The sequence below is a fragment of the Mytilus californianus genome, unplaced genomic scaffold, assembly GCF_021869535.1.
Source record: "Mytilus californianus isolate M0D057914Y unplaced genomic scaffold, xbMytCali1.0.p SCAF_10, whole genome shotgun sequence".
Classification (NCBI taxonomy): domain Eukaryota; kingdom Metazoa; phylum Mollusca; class Bivalvia; order Mytilida; family Mytilidae; genus Mytilus; species Mytilus californianus.
In genome coordinates, this window is record NW_026262582.1 from 59,625,010 (window position 1) to 59,637,592 (window position 12,583).

At 31.7% G+C, this 12,583-nt stretch overlaps 1 long non-coding RNA gene across 1 annotated transcript in view; it reads left to right on the forward strand.

The window, feature by feature from the left end:
* Positions 1-406: 406 nt before the first annotated feature.
* The window catches only part of LOC127718304 (uncharacterized), a 105,802-nt gene continuing 93,625 nt past the window's right edge, over positions 407-12,583 (forward strand). The window contains exon 1 of the long non-coding RNA XR_007989719.1: positions 407-534. This is a non-coding gene — a long non-coding RNA (uncharacterized LOC127718304). The remainder of the gene's footprint in view (positions 535-12,583) is intronic.

Consider the following 12,583-nt stretch of genomic DNA (forward strand, 5'->3'; position numbering starts at 1 on the left):
GTTACCCATTCAACATAAATTCAGTTTTCGTGTGTCATGTATGTTAGCTTTTGATTTGTTTTCTTTGCTTCGTTTACTCTTTCGTTAGTGTTTCATGGTTACTGTTTCAGTCGTTTTGTTTTTTATTTGGGGTTATTTTGGCATGCATAGCTATGTTAGTTTTGTATTGTTTTATACTTAATATGGCACAATATGTTAAACTTATTATTGTTCCGGGTCAATAACTAATCAAACATCAATGACCAAAGTGTAATGACAAAAATAATATTTCATTGTTGAACTAAACTTTATGCCTATTTCACAGGAATTTATTAAAATGTGGATAATAGTTTGTATCACAATGTTACAATTTTTGTAATTGATAAAAGGAAGGTGTTTTATCTTTTTTTAGCATGCATGCATTTCCGTTAGATATTTTCTGATCCTAATACATTAATGTGTGTCTAGAATTGATTAAAGCCAACAAGTGTGTACTTGAATTGATTTATGCCAACAAGAGTGTGTTTAAACAATAGTGTGACTGTCTATCAAAGGGTAATTATATTTATTACATTAAGTCAATTTTATTGGCATTTTAAATATGCATGTACCAGTCTTATTTAACAAATCAAATATTGTAACATAGAATTATGGGTTTTCCAGTTTATAACATACAAACGATTTAATAAAACTAAACTACAAATCATTCAAAACATTTCCATTGCAATGTGTCGGGATTTGTAATGTTCCGTGTCAGCAGATTTTGTAAAAAATGCAAATACACTACAAGTCAATCGCAAGAAGTTTTGGATAATTTCATATTTGAGAGTTCCAATTTTTGTTGTACCTTATAAATATCATTTTTATATTTTAATAGTTCACGGAAAGTTGACAATCGTTCGTCCTGACTTATACTTAGATAGTACAATTGAAAAACTTACGCGTTTTTTGTTTGCAAATAAGTAATATATAAAAAAAATATGACTGAGCAGCAAATCTGTTCGTTGGATGATGATATGTCTTCATTCATCATGCATGTACTCTGTTTAATTAGAAAAGGGAACTGTTGAATTTGATGTATGTTAAGATTTTTAATATGGAATGGATCACGTGTTAGCAATACAAACTATTATGACCATATTTGGTCTGTTTACTCCAACAACATATTCCTTCAATTCATTATTTTGGTCAATTTGTTTTAAATTTAGCACAAACGAGAAGTGCAAACAACTACAAAACTATTGATCGTGTATGTTTTGATTTCATAAAATCAGTACCTAGCTCGAATTAGTAAGAGCAATACGTATTCCTCTCTAACAACGTCTAAAGCAATTATGAAAAAAGGTATTCCTCTCTTACAATGTGTAAAGCGATTATGAAAAAAAGTATTGCTCTCGAACAAAGTCTAAAGCAATTATGAAAAAAAACATTCCTCTCTAACAACGTCTAAACAATTATGAAAAAAAAAAATCGAGACCATTTTTTGAAAAAAACATTAAACTTAAACAAATTCGGTCCCTCCTTTTACGATTTCTAAAGTAATCTTGATTGTGCATCGTTTAAAAGGATCGCAACTCATTGTTGTGTTTCTTTGTTGTTTTACTTTTATAAATTCCTGGCATTCATTTTGTTTTTATTTTTAGCGTTATTAATTAAGGTGAATAAATAAAATAAAAAACGCAATATCAACTGTTTTAAAACGAATCAAAAGTTCAAAGTGTAACTTTAGGACAATGCTAAAGAATTTGATAAACAATAGTGAAATCGATATACAAATATTTCCGGCATCAAGCTGAATTGTATAACTGGCTATGCTAGAGACTGGTTTTTAAATGTTTTGTTTACTATAACATGTATAATTGACTTATAATTTGCAAAATACACAAAAAGCACCTACAGCCATTGGATCGTGTAAACTTCCCAAAAAGAAACGTGTATGGTGTAATGGTGTATATCATATGGTGCAAAGGTAGCAGGTGTATGGTGCTATGGTGTATGGTGTAAGGGGAATGGTTTAATGGTGTAACGTGCGATCGGGAATAGTGTGAATGAATGGTGTACGGCATTTAAAACTATGCAACTGATTTTTCATTTTATACATTAATTTACAATATTGTGATCAAGGTTCGTTTTTTAAAATAAATAAATAATTTTGTAGTCGCACGCTTTCTTTGAAATTAAATTGCATTATGATGTAATATGTAAGGTGTATGGTGCAAAGGTGTAACGTGTATGGTGTAATGACAGAGGGTGTATGGTGTAATGGTGTATGGTTAGTGGTGTAATGGTGTATGGTGTTAGTGGGAGGTTAACACCATCCAATTCAATGGCGGACAAGACATATATAGTAATAACATACACGTACACGTAATACAAGTTTACTTAAAAAAAGTATATAAGAAGATAGCAAAAGTAGTACAATGATTAAACTAAGAACAAAAACAAGTACACATAAGACAAAAAATAACTAAAAAGATACAAATAATATTTATTTCCTTAAAAGCGAAATTTATATGTTTGGTCGGGTTTTTTTATTGGGGAAGGTGGTATGATTTGAAAAGAAGGCAATACAACAGATTTCCAATACATTAGTATCACATGTCATGCTTATCATGCTTGTTTTACACGCAAGTCTAAAATGTAAACCAATGAGTTTTGTCAATGATATACTATATTGAGATCTAAATCAAGTATTTCTGTAATTTTCTAACTAATAAGAATGTTCAGTGTTAGTATGGCAAATGACTTCATCTAACATAGAATATGATTAGTTTAAATGCTTTGTGTAATTTTTGTCAGGTGCGTTTGGCTGATGTTTAATATTATATCAACGTTGTCTGTGTTGAGCTATCTGCTTATTGATCTCGCTGTCTGTTATAATCAATAAATTGTAACTTCTCCTACAGAAATGATTCATGATTAATGCACTAGTTAACGGCTACTATATAACAAGACCTTCTTTATGTTTTTGTCTAGATCTCTGAAAAGAACATTACTGAGGACGCAGATGGTTATCTGCACTTGATTTATTTAATTAAGAGAAACATGTCAACACCCGATACATATATGTCGTCAACTGGTGCAGACAATACTACCATGGTTTCAAATACAACAGGTAATCTTGAAAACAAAATATTGACCTTTCGGGTTTTCCTGTTGTTGAATTATATCGTTATTAAGGAATCATGATGGGTTTTTATTAGTATGCTAATTAATACTTTGCAAAATTGTTCATGACGTCAATCAGACATTGTATATATAAGTCACATATATATGTATCACTATTTTGGATGTATGAGACCCTTAATTGTTGATGTAGTACATTTTAAATATATGACATCTTTGAAAATGAAAGTTCACACAATATAAAAATACAACACGCGTACGATCTTGAAATGTATTATATCTATGTATAACAGTCGAGTATCTGTCATATTATTTTTTCACCCTTTATAACAATTATACCGATTAGTCTATATGTGGACATCACTGATTTCCATGAAAAGTGTGTTCAATTACAAATCTTTTCTGAAACTTCATAACGCAAGGGTAAATCGATAGTTGTAACAGTGTAACACACATTAGGATTAAATGACTTCAAAAGCTAGACAATTCAGATTTGTGTCTTGCCATATGTATTCGTCGGAAACAAACCAGTTAGATCGTTTTTACTGTACGAAATATAAATGGCGAGGTTTTAAAACACGATATGTTTGGAAAAAACATAAAATTACCATTAATTTTTAGAGAGTTTCATTAATCATAGATAGAACTCATAGTATCCTAAGGTGTGCTCAACTGTCTCAACTTTTTGTTAATACTTGATTATGAAGTTTTAAAAGGACGTATGTATGTGAACATAATTTTAAGTTAATTTAAAAACAGATATATTTGTAGTCCCAAAGTCTTTAGAAATTGCACTTAAAGATTTTGCATTTCTGTCTAAGGTAGAAATATCGCATTAAATAATGCACAATCCTGAATTTCCAGTACCTATTTTATATTTTCAGAAGGATCACTTCTAGAAATATATGTTTATATGATCAGTGTATCAGCAGCTCTGCTGTTGGTTTTGCTAGCAACAGCTTCTGTAAGTTGTCTACGTAACACAAGAAAACGATTTGGTCGAGAATCTCAAATGTTTAGCAGAAAAAATAACCGAAAATCGGCTTCTGACAGACCAGTTAGTAACGCTATGGAACTAAAAAGAGTGTCGTGCATGTCTTCTGCAAGTGCAAGTCGAGATAAAGCATTATACAAAAATCAATATTGTGAACCGTTGGAAGCAACAAGTAGCGTGTGAATTTCAAGAAATGAAATTGAAGATGACTGATCAGCACTATGAGTAGTAATAGTAGTAGTAGTAGTAGTAGTAGTTGTTGTTGTAGTAGTAGTAATAGTAGTAGTAGTAGTAGTAGTGGTCGTAGTAATAGTAGTAGAAGTGGTAGTATAAGTAATCATAGTAGAAGTAGTAGAAGTAGTAGTAGTAGTAGTAGTCATAGAAGTAGTAGAAGTAGTAGTAGTAGTAGAAGTAGTAGTAGTAGTAGGAGTAGTAGAGATTTACTATAACTGTCAGACTCGTTGTCCAAGTACGAGTACGACTACAACTCATACAGGTAAGCTATAAGGGGTTATCACAAAAAAATGTTTACGCTAACTAATTTTGACGTTCTCAATCTGTGTGTGGTGATAGGACAAACCATTTATCAAATTAATTGACTTTTTTTTACTGAAGGGTAGAAAGTGCGATTTTTGTTTAAGCTCGCTATCAGATATGTTCAGAATTTAAAAACGCAACACATATTTATGCTCCAGTTGTATGATAATTTTTACCGATTACATTAAAAAAAACTTTTTCAAGTTTAAAAAAATGGTCCTTTCATAAGTGACGAATTATATAAAAGGGGATTGGATAATACTATTGTTCAGGTTTTTTTTTTTATCTATTTTTTTGTTTGGGGGCTGTTTGTTTCCACTGTGTATAGTCTTGGAAAAGACCAGTCTGAAAAATCGTGTGAACGACCTTCAAACTCGTGCGCACGACTTAAAAAGTCGTGCGCTTTTTCGTATAGAGGCATTCAAACTGTGTTTGAAAGTTATGCGCACGTGTTTGTAAGTCGTGATCACCCGTTTTTAAAAGTCGTTCTCACGAGTTTCGAAGTCGTGCTCACCAGTTTTAAAGTCGTGCACACGAGTTTCAAAGTCCTGCGCATGATTTTTTGAACTGGCGCGTACCAGATTAAATCTCCGTCAAACGGAAATTTTTATATTTACATGGCACTTATGGGGCTCCGTAATAATGCAAATTCCTTCTCGCATTGATTTCGATGAACATTTCTCTGTCTAAGGTAATAACACATTTTATAAATAATTGGCAAGAATTGTACACGTGAGAGCACTTGCAATGCAAAGTTCTATATAATTTGTATTTCAAGAGACACATAGCTTTTAAAAATAGTTGATCAACACTGATTATCGAAGTGTCCGAGACACTCCTGATATACACCTTTTATTTAAATTTTATAAAAATCTGGCAAGAATTGTACATACAGGCAAAGCAAATGTTAATTTATTTTTGGAATAGACATTATTTTTCATCAGCCATACACGACATACACCAGACAGCAGATAACTAGAAAGCCGGAACACAAAAAAGAGAAAGTGTAGGAAGCTCGACAGACTCATTGCAGAATACCGAGTCTCCGCTGAACATGTTATTAGCGAATTGAAATGTTATAAAGTCATTGGAACTCGTTGGAGGCTTCCTCGACATATAAGTAAAGCCAGAGTTAAAGTTTGCGGTAGTCATTGTTTTGTCAGTCGCCGAAAACAACTTTTCAGTTGATACTATGATGATTAAAGTACAATGTTTACAATATTTTGTTATTTTGAGATCGCCTGCGTCATTTAAACTGTCTTACTCTGACTAGTATTCGGACTCGGGTCAGAGTCCTATACTTATTGTAAATCTCTAGTAGTAGTAGTAGTAGTAGTAGTAGTAGTTGTTGTTACAGTAGAAGTAGCAGTAGTAGTAATGCAGGAAGTATTTTATTGTATCTTATAATCATTTTTGTTATTAATATATACATTGTTTGTAATTTGTTTATTTATAGAGTTTTTCATTGATGTCTATCATTCTTTTATACTTAATAAAAATAAATTTTAACTCATACTTTGACTTATAGTCTATTAATCAGTGATAAACGTATAATTTAACGATTCATCCGCTAACATGATGATTTTCGTAAACTGCAGCAACTAATATAAAATTTCTGACTAAATAGATAATTTATTGATATGAGTACGACCCGCGAGTTTCATATATTCATTGGGTATCGTTGGTCTCTTGTTTACGCACGTTTGACCTTCATTAAGAATAACATTCACAGAAAGGTCTTAGAAACCCATGGATTTTTATAATTTCTATATCAATGCCATAATTGTTAACACTGAATTTTGTGTGCTTCTGGAGTATCATTCCTCAAATCCGCTATATTCTAAAGATATGGTGAAAGTCAAAACATTACAATATTTGGATGGAGTAGCAAGAATATTAGAAACGGTCAAAATATCTTGCGGTAAATTTTGCCTGATTGACTGAAAAAAAAACATGCTTAACTCAAGTATACTCTCAATTGTTTTCAACTGGTATGATAAAAGTCCTAATTTGGCTACTGATTTGACACAAATGAAAATTGTGTATTATAATTTCCAAATTATGCTAGTTTTATATTAACTGTATATGATGGCATAATCGGTCCCTACTAACGTACATTCACATGACAGCCTGACCTTTAAAGTAATAAATCAATAATCAATATACACCTACAGTGGAAACACTCACGTACAAACATGTTCACTGAACTAGTACATAATGTTGTTTAGGGCAAACTGAAGCCCGCTCCAGGTGCGGGATTTTCTCGCTGTGTTGAAGACCCATCATTTTCGGTAGCCGAGGGTTACGATCCAGCCCCCTCCTCTCTACCCTTGGCCGATTAAGCCAACAATTGTGATAATAATGTTGCGCCATCTATCGGTTGATAAAAGTCACGCCCATTCCGAATACATTATTCTTGACCAATGGTAGAACTTGGACTCTCTTCAGTGTGGAGGTGTAAAAACAGTAGCGTCTAGAGTTTACAAACTTCGTAAGCAGGAATCGAAAATATACGTTGACATTCCAACATTTGCGCAAGAAACATATTAAGGAACTTCTATTAGTTGATTTAGAACATTTAATTTAATTTTGTTTTCTGTTGGGGGGGGTTAAAGACTTGTTGAACAATCAGCACGTATCAGCATTTTCTACATTAACACGTGATCATGTAAAGTGCCCTTTTTGATTGGATACAAGCCAGTTACGACTGCGCCAATGGAAAGCATTACCTCTTGGATCAGACATTCTCTCTTCAGGTTGCACTTCTGTCAATATAGACAATGCAATTTCCCATAAGGACTCCCTTTGCGGCTAAAACTGTGCCACTTTTACTATGATGTTTCGTAAAAAAATATATCCTAGAATGGAAAGTTAATATGCACTACTATTTTATTCAAAGGTCAAAACATAGGGCTGTGCGGCATGTTTTCAACATTTATATGCCCCGAACTTCTGGGAGCTTTAACTTATACTAAAATTCTGCACTACACCTACCTTCACTGCTGGTTTTCCTCAGAGTTCAATTTTCGCCGCTACCATGTGTTTTTATACTGGTAACATTTCCAAGTTATGTCTCTATGAGATGAAACATAGAGATCATATCTGGGAACCAGTACGTAAACAAAACAAAATATCTATGCATATTATATATCTCCCAAAAAGAGGTGTGGCTTGTGAAACAGCTGTATTTACAAAGTGCAACCTATACTAACATTTACTTAAATAGAAAACTCTTGAATAACACTTTTTCTCACACCTATACTTATTTATCAGAATTATAGCATTAAAGAAATCACTGCATATACTCAAACTCCCCTTTTACAGTACATTGTATACCCCCACCGCTGTTTCAATTTTTAAAAACTTTGAAAACAAGACTTTAATTATTGTCAGCTTACCCTATGTGCATGTTTTCTGACATGTAATGTCTAGAGAACCTGTTGGAACTTATTCTAGTAACAAATTGAAAGCATTTCAGAAAACTATAAATGTAAAGTTTAGTAGTTAATCATTCCAACATTCAAGATTATATAAAGTATCCAATTCTGCCTCTGTCTCCAGTCCACATCTTACTGTATGCCTATCTGTCAATAAAAGTTCACAATTTCTGCCTCAAATGGTCATTTTAGAAATCTTGTCACAACAATATCATTTCTAACCATATATCTAACATAATTTAGCTAATATATGGACTAGAAGTATTTAAACAAAGCCATATCTGCAAAAGTTGTATGTATGAAGTTACCAGTCTGATGTATGAATTCACTAAAAGTTTTATAGAACTGATTGCTAACATCTGTTTTTTGGCATAACTACCAAGCACTGTTATGTATTGTTTTCTATACAAAAGACCTTTAAAATAAAAAAAAATCATAGCATTTAAAGGTTAAATTATCTGTTTTATGGCCCCGGGGGTAGGCATTTGTCTCTGTTTTTTTGCCACTGGGGCCTAAAATTTGTTAAATTATTCTGCTGTTTCTGTGAATATGGCATATTTAGTACATATTTAGGATAGAACCCACTATTGTTAGTTTTATTGAGGTATTTTTGTTTTTCAAGCCTGTATTTTTTTATGCCGTGATAACAAAAAAATCACATTCAGGTGTTACGGCTTACTTTTGGGTTATCGACAGGACAAAAACACCACAACAACAATATTCATCAAGGACCCATGAGTTTCAATGACTGCGAAGAGTAAATATAAGCACTTCTAAACAATTTAAATTATATATATTATGAATTGATTTTGCTTTCAGGGCTTTAAGTAAACTATGCATACTGTAAACTGTGAATCTATGCTGATTCATTGGGTTAAATTCTATATGTTCTCTTATTTACCCACTATAGGTTGCACTTCTGTAAATATAGACAATGCAATTTCCCATAGAAACTCCCTTTGCGGCTAAAACTGTGCCACTGTCACTATGAAGTTTCGTAAAAAAATATATCCTAGAACGGAAAGTTAATATGCACTACTATTTTATTCAAAGGTCAAACCATAGGGCTGTGCGGCATATTTTCAACATGTATATGACCAGAACTTCTGGGAGTTTAAATTTATACTAAAATTCTGTGAAACAGCTGTATTTACAAAGTGCAACCTTCATCCGCAAGGGTGGAGAGGAGAGGACTGGACCGTAACCCTTGGCTAGCGAAGATGGAAACCCATCAATGGCCTAGGGCTGTTTTATGCTCGTTGGTCGGGTTGTTGTCTCTTTTGCACATTTCTTATTTTCATTCACAATTTTATTGGCTGTAGTGGGTAATCTGTAATATGCAAAAAACACAGACAGTTAATTCTAGTTGGTTCTTGTAACTTATGCGATATCACAAACTAGTTTTAAAAGTCATTTTCATCGTGTACATATTACTGATTCAACTTGTCATCAACAGTAGTACAACTATTACAAAATAGTCAAACTCAAGGTGCACTTCGATGTAACTCAATAAATATATCAAAACTAGCAAAATGTATGAAAGCGTGTAACGTACAAAAATTAACACTATGCTACTGAAAGTCTGATTACGAAAATATGTTACGTAAGTTAAATAAGTTTTAATTACACACAACACTTTCCAAAGAACTACATCAATATTATGCCTTACTGTTTGTCACAAACATAGAAATAAGACATAAACCGTTAGAAGTTGGTTAGTTGGATTATGCTTTTGTGAATGTAGGTATATATTTTTAAATGTTATTAAATTTTTGAATTATTATTTTTTTAACTTTTAAGTTATCCCATTCAACATTGTCACAATGTAACAATTTTTGTAATTGATAATTTCGAATGAAGGTGTTTTATACTTTTGAACTTTCAATCATTTCCGTTAGATATTTTCTGATCCTAATACATTGGTGTGTGTTTGTCTAGAATATATTAATGCCAACAAGTATGTACTAGAATTGACTAATGCAAACAAGTACGTATTTAAACAATAGTGTGACTGTCTGGCAAATGGTAATGCTATTTGTTACATTAAGTCAATCCTTGTGTTTCATTGGCATATTAAATATGCATGTACCAATGTAAGAACATCAGGTATTGTAACATAGAAGTATGGGATATCCAGTTTATTTTTTATTCGTTTGAAATGTTGTCCTTACTTGTATTTAGATAATACAATTGACAAACTTACGTATTTGTTGTTTGCAAATACGTAATATGTAAATATATGATTGAATGCAACTTATATGTTTCTTTGTTGTTTTATTTTTATAAATCACTAGCATCAATTTTGTTTTTTTTAACGTTCTTAATGAAGGTGAATACAGAAAAGATCAATATCAATTGTTTTAAAACGAACCGAAAGTTCAAAGCGAAACTTTAGGACAATGCCATGAAATTTGATAAACAATAGTAAAATCGATATACAAATATTTCCGGCATCAAGCTGGTTTGTATAACTGGTCATTATAGAGACTGATTTGTTACTGATTTATTTACTATAACTTGTATAATTGACTTGTAATTTGTGAAATACACAAAAGCACCTCATCAAATCCTTCTCATTAAACACGTATACGTTGACTATAAGAAATAATTATATAATGAGATAGCAAAAGTAGTACAATGAGAAAACTAATAAATAATTCATAATAAAGAGAAATTAATATGTCTTGTCGGTGTTTTTAATATTAAATTGTACTTGATTTATTTCATTAGGTTAACCTTGTCTGAATCCACTACAAGCAAGTCGACTGGTGTAGACATATACTGGGCCGACAACCATGGTTTTAAATACAAAAGGTATTTTCAGAAAAAAAAAATATCGAACTTTTGGGTTTTACATTTGATTGAGTTGAATTATATCGCGTTTAGGGAATCATGATGTATTTAGATTAATACACAACAACTTATTGCTAATTTTTAAATTTGTTCACAAGGTTATAATTTAATCAGACATTGTATGTATAAGTCAGATATATCTGAATATATGAGAAGCTTGAATTGTTGATGTCGTACATGTTAACCATACATGTATGACATCGTTGAAAATAAAATTTCACACGATATACAAATACAACACGATCTTGAAATGTATTAAATTTATATATCACAGTTGATTATCATCGATATTATTTATATTGTTTTTCACCACTTACAACAATATATGCCGATTAATCCATATGTACACATTACTGATTTCCATCAAAAGTGTGTTCACTGAAACTTCATGAAGCAAGGGGTAACTCGATAAGTGTATCAGTGAAACAAACATTATGATTAAAAAAGCTCAAATGGAAGACACTTCAGATTTGTGTCTAGCTATATGTACTCGCTGGAAACAAACCAAATAGATCGTTTTATTTATGTGATCAATAAAAACATTGTAAGTTGAGATATAAATGGCGATGTTTCAAAACACGATATGCTCAGGAAAAAAAAGCAGTTTAATAGTTTCATTAATCATAAATATAATTTTGTTATTTATCTTACATAAAGATAAATTGCAGTTATTAGAGGAAATATAAGAACAAAAGTACAAGAAAAACATACTTTCCTATATGAAAGAAATGTATCCGTTGTTGTTTTCTATCCGGAACTCGTTTGATACACGGGTCAAATTTGATTTGCATTCCTACATAGGTATAGAGTATCACTAACAGCTGATCTGTTCAATGAAAAATACTTATAGGATATTTGTTATAAAATTAGGTGTATGCATTTGTCTGCATGGACCCAATGTTTGTCGACGTTATAGGAGGTAAGTAAATTGATATAAATTATATTGTGTATCAACACTGTTCTGTTTTTGTGTATATAATCGACGCATTTAAGTTCATATCATATTGCAAAAACAGATGTTGTAAGCAGCGTAGTTTACTTTAAATGAAAGAATTATGTATATATTAAAAATGACATTATCTGACAAGTCTGAACAATTCATTTTTAAGTCATGTTCAGTTTTCCAGTCAATTTTCAGACCTGTTTACGGTAGTAAAGTAGTAAATTCAACATATGTCAGAATATTCGCTTGCAGTCTATTCTGTACTGTCTAGCAGGTATTCAAACAAATCAGTATGATGTTTACCGATAAATAACAACGACCGATCTTAATTGACGGCAAGTGAGTTGTCTGGACAGTACTGTATTTATTGAATTGGATTGACAGACTAAGAATGATTTAATCATTTTTGTTCAGTCTTTTTAGAGCTGTTCAGATCAAAATGACCGTTTCAGATCCCCATTCCTTTACTAGTGGAGTCATGCATGCATGTCTATATTAGCTTTTAAACATGGGATATATTTGGTCATTAGTTTTCGATGGTGTTTTGTGTACTGTACCATGGTATTGTCAGTTTGTTTTCGACAATTGAGTTTGAATTTCCATTTGGTATATTTCGCCTCTCATTTAAATTATTTTTTCCTATACGTCATGTAACTTTTCATTTTTTGGAGAACGAAACAATAGCTTAGGGCAATGTTATTATTTATAATCAGT